The sequence below is a fragment of the Aedes albopictus genome, chromosome 1 (assembly GCF_035046485.1).
Source record: "Aedes albopictus strain Foshan chromosome 1, AalbF5, whole genome shotgun sequence".
In the NCBI taxonomy this organism is placed as follows: Eukaryota; Metazoa; Arthropoda; class Insecta; order Diptera; family Culicidae; genus Aedes; species Aedes albopictus.
This window is the reverse complement of record NC_085136.1, coordinates 151,573,843-151,583,476: the sequence shown is the minus strand read 5'-3', so window position 1 is coordinate 151,583,476 and position 9,634 is coordinate 151,573,843. Positions and strand designations below refer to the sequence as shown.

At 38.7% G+C, this 9,634-nt stretch overlaps 1 non-coding gene across 1 annotated transcript; it reads right to left on the bottom strand.

Moving 5' to 3' along the window:
- Positions 1-8,962: 8,962 nt before the first annotated feature.
- Trnar-ucu (transfer RNA arginine (anticodon UCU)) lies at positions 8,963-9,035 on the bottom strand. The gene has a single exon. It is a non-coding gene; the product is annotated as a tRNA-Arg (tRNA).
- Positions 9,036-9,634: the final 599 nt, after the last annotated feature.

The window sequence follows — 9,634 nt, the reverse complement described above, 5'->3', positions numbered from 1 at the left end:
GACGTTTCATTGCTGATGCAGCAGAATAAGAACCTTATTTTTATAACGTAAACTCTCTTTTACCATAAAGCGCCAATCACGCACTCGAATCTGGTTGAGTTGGAGTCTAAATTCCTGAAATGCCTCAACGTCAAAGCTTGTGTGTCCTAATTGACATTCTACAAGTGTTGCGACCCCCTACATATTGGCTCCTAGGAAGCAACAAATATTCAACCTCCCGGCTACTATTTTCCCACTGGACAGTTTTTATTTTTTGGTTAACGAGAAAATATTGCGACGAAACGGCCTTTATCGGAATCGTAAATCGTGACGGGCCACACTTGGCCAGCGACCAAGCACCGCACCGCACAGCATCTGCTCAGGTGTATCCATATGATTTGCACAACTCGACGCGAAATGGAACTGATCGAGGCAGAGACACGAAAGAGGTACATCTCTATTTCAAATATTTTAACGTGCCAACGTGGTGGTGGTCAAGATTTGTTTCAGCTGATAAAGTTGTCCCAGTCTGTTTGGGAGGACGGTTTAGGCTAGATCAGGTTCGTCGGAATATCTAATTTGAGTCAGGTAGGCAGGTGAGGTTAATGAGCTCCGTTGGTGATATTGTGTCTAGGTAGGTATGTGGAATTTATACCTTTTTTCTGCACAACATGCTGGGATGAAACGATTGAGCGATAAAGATGTTTATCGAAATAGCTTAGAAACTGCTGCTACTATGGAGGTCTGATTGGTGAGTATTCACTATTGATGGTGATGGTATATTTGATTAGGAACTCTAACGATCCTTAAAGTGGGGCCATTGTCACTTCTTGTGCACCACCTCATCCAAGAAGTTTCAATACTTGCTGATTTAGAATGATGATATTCTTAATATCACGACTATTTGTTTAATTTATAGCACTTCTCTCCAGCTATACTGAATTTTGATTACTGACATTGTTAGTTTCTCGTTTGAATTACCTCTTTGGAGTCGGAGGGGTCCCGGCGATGAAACCGAGCATGAGAAACGAATTTGAGGCCAGCAAGTTTGCGGCAGCAGTGGTGAAATTATTCGGCTTTAAATGATGTCTCTGGTTTTTACCTCCGATTGGAACATACAAGCAGTGCTGCTTTATGTTTTGACAATTGAATGCTATGCTCAATGCCAAGCCCAATACACATGTTAAATTTGCATTCCTTTTTTTTTTCTTTTTCCTAAAAAAATGATTTTCAACAAACCAAGACTTTTTAAGATTTGTAGCGAGCACCGACTTTGAATCGTAGTTGTTCGTTGTCGAGCGGCCGTCGATGAAGCTGGCTTGGTTTCTTCCTCCGAACTCATTCGTTATACGTGATCAAGAGTATTGCTCATCTGCCAAGTTCGTGACAAGCAGCATTCAGAGGGAGGAGATTTTGAAACACACATCTATGTGTGTATTTTAACTAGTTGCTAATTTTACACTAGCTGGAGGAGCTGTTTTCAAGACTCTAAGGAGCAGGAAAAGTTTTGAGAGAAGACGTTCAAGTGGCAATCCTGTTGCGGCTTCGTACGAAAACGGTCGAACGGCTCTGCTGAAATTGAAGGACGACGAGATGACTGTTCGGCATTCCACGAATCTCTCATTCGAAACGTCGGTTTGACAAGTTCGATTTGGCTCAGACTGCAAAAAATAGCAGTTGATAAACAACTTTGTAGAAGACCATATCCTTTAAAAACTTAATTAAGTGGCACTTTCAGCTATCGAAAGCAGGACGAGAACATTTGTTCCCGCTTACTCTCAGTTGTATCAAGTATTTGCCGTTCGAAACTTGCGCACTACATCATAGGCAGCTATATAATACTTCATTGTCTCGATGATACCCGTCCACATGCGTGCGTGGATTGGAGATGAACCTTTTGTAAGCTGATTGAAAAAGTAGCCAACATCCAATTTGGAACGAACGGGTGCCAAATTCTCTTTTAAGAAGGAGTTTGTTGCTGTAGCGTGTCGGTAATGTACTGTACAGGTGTGTACTGAACGGTTGCATGGATCGCATCGCTTACCAAAGTGAGTCCTTGATCTATGCAACTATCAATCCCTCCCTACTAACAAAACTCCTTCCCATGACAACTGTGGAGGGTCCAGTAGAACATACAATCTCTAGTAGCAGCGGTTGTTGAACTAACATTTCTTCCCTTCCCCGGTAGACTGTAACGACGTGGCCAGCGCCGTTATTGACCCAATAAAATTTGAGCCCTCGAAACTTTTCCATTGATGATGGTGGCAAATATAGATAGTAGAGTGAACATAGATACGCGGACATCGATGAGTAAAATGTTTCAAGCGTGTGAATAGTATTTTTCAAGAGTGTGACGATTGAATATGACCACAGAGAACAGACATCCAGGCTGGATCAAATTTCATTCGGAAAGTTGTGTAAGGGTTTGAATCTTTACTTGAGTAAGGTTGCAAACCAATACACGATGATAACATTAACGCCACCAAACACCATATTGCCACAGTCAGTGGTGAATTGAAACATTTCAAGTGGTGAATTTAATCAGTATGGGAAATTAACCGATTGCAGCGCCACGCTATTGCCACTTGTGTTGCCGATTTCAAATGGTCATTAAATTCCTTACACAGTTTCGAAACTGGACTTGAATGTCTGTTCTCTGTGATATGACGTCACGCGCTCTATTGGTGTTGTTGAAATCGTGACCCGGTGTTTGCTACTTTCAGTAAACATGAAATGGCAAACTCGCGTGTCATGCCTCGAGCCTGTGCGCTTGTCAACAACGCAATAGTTGCTACACTCATCTCTGAACTAATCACCAGAGATGTATGTGCTATTACAATCGATGTATCTGTTGTAAACCTCAACAGGAAATACGTTTATTGTTCGGTTTATTTACCGTATGATGAACCATTCCCTACGGATGCTTCCAAACAAGTCATCGCATACTGCACTTCAAAAGGCCTTCCGCTAATTGTTGGCAGTGATGCTAATGCTCACCATATAATCTGGGGCAGCTCAGGCAACATGAGAGGCTTCAGTTTGATGGAGTACTTAAGTAGTACAGATCTTGCATTACTTAACATAGGCAACCGCCCAACCTTCATGGTATCTGCCAGAGAGGAAGTGTTAGATATAACGCTTTGCTCTAACAGAATTAGTCATGAGCTGACCAATTGGCTTGTGTCAGACGAAGAATCTTTATCTGACCATCCCTATATCCTTTTTGAACATTTCAATGTTACTTCGCAAACATTGCGTTTCAGGAATCCTCGGTCAACAAACTGGGATCATTTTACTGATTTCGTTGCGGCAAAATTTCATGGATACTCACCATCCATTGACACTCTAAGTGATTTAGATGATGCCGTTGATACTACAACGACCTTCATCATGGAAACTTTTGAAGAAGCATGCCCTCTACGGTCTGTGAAGATCACAAGAGGAACCCCTTGGTGGAATTCTGATCTGGCGAAACTCAGGAAACAATGTAGAAAGAATTGGAATAGGTGACGTTCGGCTGGTTCGGAGGCTTTCAGGTCGGCTCGCAAGGTATATAGGAAAGGTCTCCGGTCTGCTGAACGATCCGGCTGGAAAATCCTTTGTACCAATGTTTCCAGCTTGAGTGAAGTCAGTCGGTTAAACAAAATCTTTGCGAAATCTAAGGACTTCCGGGCGAACGAACTTCGTTTGCCAAATGGCGATCTGACTTCCTCTGATGAGGAAGTTCTGGAATGCGTATTCAGCACACACTTCCCTGGATGTGTGGATATTACATCTTCGGATGAATCTGATGTCTTTTCTTGTAGTTATGATTCTTTAGCTTCGGCTCGGAGTATTGTAACTATAGAATCGATTGAGTGGGCTCTTAATAGCTTTGCTTCTTTCAAATTTCCTGGGGCAGATGGGATTTATCCTATTTAGCTTCAGAAGGGATTTGATTATTTCAAACATGTTTTGAAAAAAACTACTTGTTTGCATTTTTCGAATGAGGGTAATCAGTTTAGTACCTTTTAATTCCGCCCTATTTGCTTATCCTTTGACAGATACGCGTATTTCGACTATCACTTGAAATCTTCCTCAGTGTAAGTTATCCACAGTGGATAACTGACACTGAGGAAGATTACTAGTGGTAGTCGAAATACGCGTATCCGTCAAAGGATAAGCTATTAGAGCGGAATTAAAAGGTACGAAACTGATTACACTCATTCTAAGAGGGTATTCTGCTTAGATGGTTCGAAAAGTCGGTACAAGATACTTGTTTGCAGTTTTGCTACAGGGTATATTCCCAAATCCTGGCGGGATATTACTGTAGGGGAGACTGAGGAGACTTGATCCCTGGGGAGACTTGTTCCCCCCATATTTGCTCGGAATCAAAAACATTTTTCTTCTAGCATATTTTTTTTCAAAACTACTCCTGGATAAACGACTATGTCTTGGCTACAAATGATTTCGATTGTACATTTCATTATTTTTTAACGGCTGATGGTTTGTTTTCAATCCTTCAGAAATCTTTTAGACGATTCCGAAAAATCTCAATAACTTTGTGAAAATTGAACCAAATCGTGTCAAAATTTCACAGCACATACAGTGACCCCACACCGATGAATCACCTTAAATTTTGTACACTATTTATGAATCACCGTGTTGTTCAAATGGAGTGATCCATAAACTGTGGTAATTTTTGCCGATTCATAAATTGTGGGGTCACTGTAGTTTAAATAAAATACTTTCAAACTTATTTATCCAAATAAGGCTATCGTTAACATATTTTAATTAATTCAGCTTAGTATACACAATGGACCTGTTCACTTTGAAACTTTTTTTCTCCGATTCTCCGTGACACATCAAATTATCAATCCATATGTAAAACCAAGTCTTCAGTCCAAAATTGAGCCAAATTGATGAAGATTTAAAGGTGTATCAAATCGATTTTGTGTTTTTTTTAGCCGTTTTCACAGAAATTTACTCAGAAATTCACAAAATTGCTCCGAGAAGATGCCGGAGATACCGTTAAAATATAGTTAGAACAATACTCTACAACTTTGCCGAAGACACTACGGTGTTTAAATTGCGTATTTCGAAGTTATTCAACAATTTTCGTTAAAAAATCAAGAAAAAACACGATATTTTTACGATTTTACATATAAAAGTCATGTAATTTTACATCGTTTTAAGTGACTAAATTAATTAGCGATTACTCCTTTGTGTAACGAACATTTCGTCCATACATCGTTTTTGTGTAGGAATACGTTTTCATTGACTAATTATTAAAAGTATGTCTCGTTGATACTAAAAATCGCACAGAGTTACCAGCACGAATTAAAACAAAGTTACCCATGATTAAGACGTCATGCCATCGTATTCTAATGCCTTTTGGTTTAAGTATCAGAAATGGTACAGATGGTAAGGCTCGAGCCTGCGGATCAGAATGTCCCAGGTTCAAGCTCAAATACATGATAAACTTTTTTTTTCTTTCTTTGTAGCAGTTAGGATGATGAATCTGCCATGACTTACACGCAATCTCCCAAATAATAATGATCGGGACCTGCCAATTAAGCCCATTCCAGGACTAGCTAGATATTTAGTTTATACTTGTTGACAATAAATCGTGTCAACGAGATCAGCTGGGCGAAATATTGAGCATCTGTTTGATAATGAACAATTTAGCTAAAACAATACGATGATGGAACTGCTTCTGGATACAACATTTTACAGACAACTGTGGGTGCAGCTTACTTGTTATCTATCTACCCACAAATCAGCACAACTACAAGATGAAGGGAAACTTCATTCTTACTATGCACTCTACGGTTTCGAAACAATGCTATGATGCCAAATTGCCATGACATGCAGTGCGTAGTTTCATCAACTTATAGCAGGATTGAGACGCAAAAAAATGCTATTCCAGGACTCGAACCTTGAATCTTCGAATCCACAATCTCATGCTCAACCAACTGCGCCAAATTAAAACTGATGCAGATGAGACAAAGAAGTGTAATGACGTTTAAATCATGGGTAACTTTGTTTTATTTTATGCTGGCAACTCTGTACAATTTTTAGTATCAACGTGACAAACTTTTGATAATTAGTCAATGAAAACAAATTTCTACACTAAAATGATGTATGGACGAAATGTTCGTAACACATAGGAGCAATAGCTCATAAAATTGGTCACTTAAAACAATGTAAAATTACATGACTTTTACATGAAAAATCGTAAAAATATCGTGTTTTTTCGTGATTTTTTAACGAAAATTGTTGAATAACTTTGAAATACGCATTTTAAACACCGTAGTGTATTCGGCAAAGCTGTAGAGTATTGTTCTAACTATATTTTAACGGTATTTTCGGTACCTTTTTGGTGCAATTTTCTGGATATTGAAGTACATTTTCGTGAAAATGCTCGAAAAAACACAAAATCGATTTGATACACCTCTAAACCTTTATCAATTTGGCTCAATTTTGGACTGAAGCCTTATTTTTGCATGTGGATTGATAATTTGATGTGACACGGGTAGGTCAAAAAAGTGAACAGGTCTAATACACAACAGTGACATCGGGAGACGTGATCCCTCGAGGGTTACACACACATTATACATGTGAAAAATAAAGTTCTATTTGGAAGCCTCTATTTACTTGGAATTCTAGTCTATTAAACGATAAAATGTGTCAGATAATTAAAAACTTTAGTACAAACCAATAAAAGAGGGATCAAGTCTCCCCATTTTGAAAATACGGCATATCCTTAAAAATTTAAGGAAATCTTACAATTTCAAACACTCTATATTCATCGAAAATACAAGAAAACCCGAAAAGAAAATGGATAGGAAGACTCTGGAATTATTTTCCGTTTAGATAAACCATGTGCTCAAAGGGGGATCAAGTGTCACCCATTTTTGAAAAATACATTATAAGACATGCCTCCATAAAAACACAGTTTTGAAAACTTTAACAATAATTTAAAGGCATTCTGTTGTGTATTAACTTGCAATAGATGTTTACCTACCATTTTGTACGGAAATCTGATCTAGTTTTGTGTTTTTGTTGAAGTTTCAGGTAAATTAAGAAAAAGGGATCAAGTCTCCCCAGTCTCCCCTAAAGTTTATTCCGAAAGTGGGTCGTGCGTCGTATTAAGAAGCAAAGAGTTTCAGACCTATCAGTTTCTTCTGAAATGCTTAGAACGCATTGTGGATCATCACATCCGTGATGTTCATCTGGCCAACGGTGCCTCTTCATGTGAACCAACATTCCTACCAATCTGATAAGTCCACTGTGGCACTTTTACACAAGGTTGAAATCGTGACGTCATGCTCGTTTGGATACAGATTTTGACACTTCGTTTGGATACAACGGATTCATCTTCGCGGATCTATATGTTTGCTCTACTTTCTACAGTTGCAAATCCTAAGCCCCAAGCCTATTGGTTTTCTGTGCAATATCGCTAGCTCAGGTCAATCACGGAGTAGCAACTACGAAGTGTACGGTCAACAATGCTCGTGCTCATGCTCGTATTTAAATTGGTATTTTAACTTCAAGGGATTTATGACTGGCGAGATCTGTGCTTTAGAAAACGCGAGTCAAAAATCTATCCGAACGCAATGTCGTTCCACCATTAGCAAATAGAAAAAAAAACAGCCAGCTTTCTAATTTTTTTGCCAATTTGAATTGCCCAAAATTCCCTCAAATAACGTTTTATTAATTTTTGCTACCTGAGGGGGTGGTCGTGGGTACCGACTTTTGCCAAATCCCATTTACACTCAATCTGGTATGGTCAGGGCGTCAACAGTGTACAACCAAAATGGTCAAAAATAACGTTTTATCAAATTTTGCTTCCTGAGAGGGTGTTCGTGAAGTAAAGTGAAGTGATTTTTTTGGTAAAATGTGCACCACGTGGGTGGTGGTAATAATCACATTAACTATTTTACATGGTTATTTTGAAAAAAAAAATCTTTTTTGACTTAAAAATAAAGCTCATTAGTCGTCGACTAACCGTGACTAAGGAGGACGACAGGGCTGATTTAAGCTGAGTAGCCAATCATCAGCATCGATGGTAATGGTGGATAATTTGTCGCTCGAAATTTCAAAGTGATAAATCTATGCCGTCAAATATTCGTATGATCGCTTGCAATGAGTGTGATAAGGGGCTGTCCATAAACCTCGTGGCCATTTCTTTTTTTTTTTTAGTTCTGAACCATCACCCAAGCGTGGTCTTTTGTTCAGACAAAAAAAAAATAGTATGGACCGTAGTCTTTGCTCAAACCAAACCACAACCCCACCCCGCCCAACATGACCACGTGGTTTGGGGATGGTCCCTAATACTTTATTTTAGCTGCGTGGCTGCAGAATGCCCCGTTTTTGATCGCTTCAAAAACGTGAGCAAATAACCATTGAAAAGCAATAAGTTAATGATTCGTATGAAAGCTCAGTGATGCATAATATAATCTTAAGAGTTCATTAGGCATGGGTAAGCATTTGCACTTGTCATCCAACACTCATCCAAGGTTACCACGATTCACGTTGTGTTATCCATTTGTTCTGGTCTTTTTTTCAATCATTTGTCATGATATTGTGAAGGTAATACATAGAAGCTTCAGTAGTGAGACAATCATCCTCACTACATAATCTCGCGCTTAGTATCATACGGGTGTTTTTATAATGATCGATTTTTCTTCATCGATTTTCTTTTTGGTTGATAACTTGGCAGACAAATCATTTTGGGTTGTTTTTGTTGTTTGAAGCTAGTTCTAGTCGTCACTTACCGAAACACACCGAGAGATCATCCGAATATTGATCGGATTTCCCGGAATATTCCAAAGAGAAAATCGAAGACAAGAAAAAAATGAACCGATACCATTCCTTATTGTCTGATATTTAACTATCGGAATATCGCTAATAAACTGACAGTAAATAATAAAAAAAAACATCAACAAAAATATTGCAACTGAAAAATGTCACTGGTTTGACAGACTTGCAAAAAAGTTATCATCCCTTGCGGGGATCGAACCCGCGACCTTTGGATTAGAAGTCCAACGCGCTATCCTCTGCGCCAAAGGGACACACTTGCGTATCAATGTATATTGTCACTAGAGTTTATTCGCACAGAAAGTATTTTGTTGGCAGTTACCACAGCTAATAAATTAATATAATGTTCAACAATCAGGATCAAAGGTTCTATACCATTATCCATTTAGGATTAGAACTACGCTAGGAACGTAATTTCTTCCCTGTACACAACAGTGAGAATCGAATTCTATGGAGTCTGAGATTATATTAATATTAATATTAATATTAATATTAATAATATTACGCCACAATTATCAAATCAAATCAATGCAGACACCCATATTATGAAGGAGATTAGTTGTGTGGGGGGCTGCAACAAGCTACTGTTTCAGTAGGTAATTAATTAAGGGTAGGTTGTACCCATTAAAATCATCTAGTTTGTTGATTTCACCTAGGGCCGCCGTTGTCTCGCAATCTAACTTTATTCAATTTACGTCTACCTATCAATTCGCGTGAGTTCATCAAATCTTTCTCATCAGTAGAAGTTCTGAGAACCGAGTGACAACGACGAGCAATTTGCCTCTCAATCCCGAGCAGCTCCTGTCCGGCTGAGTACCGTATTTATTTTATTACGTAGTAATTAGATGCCACC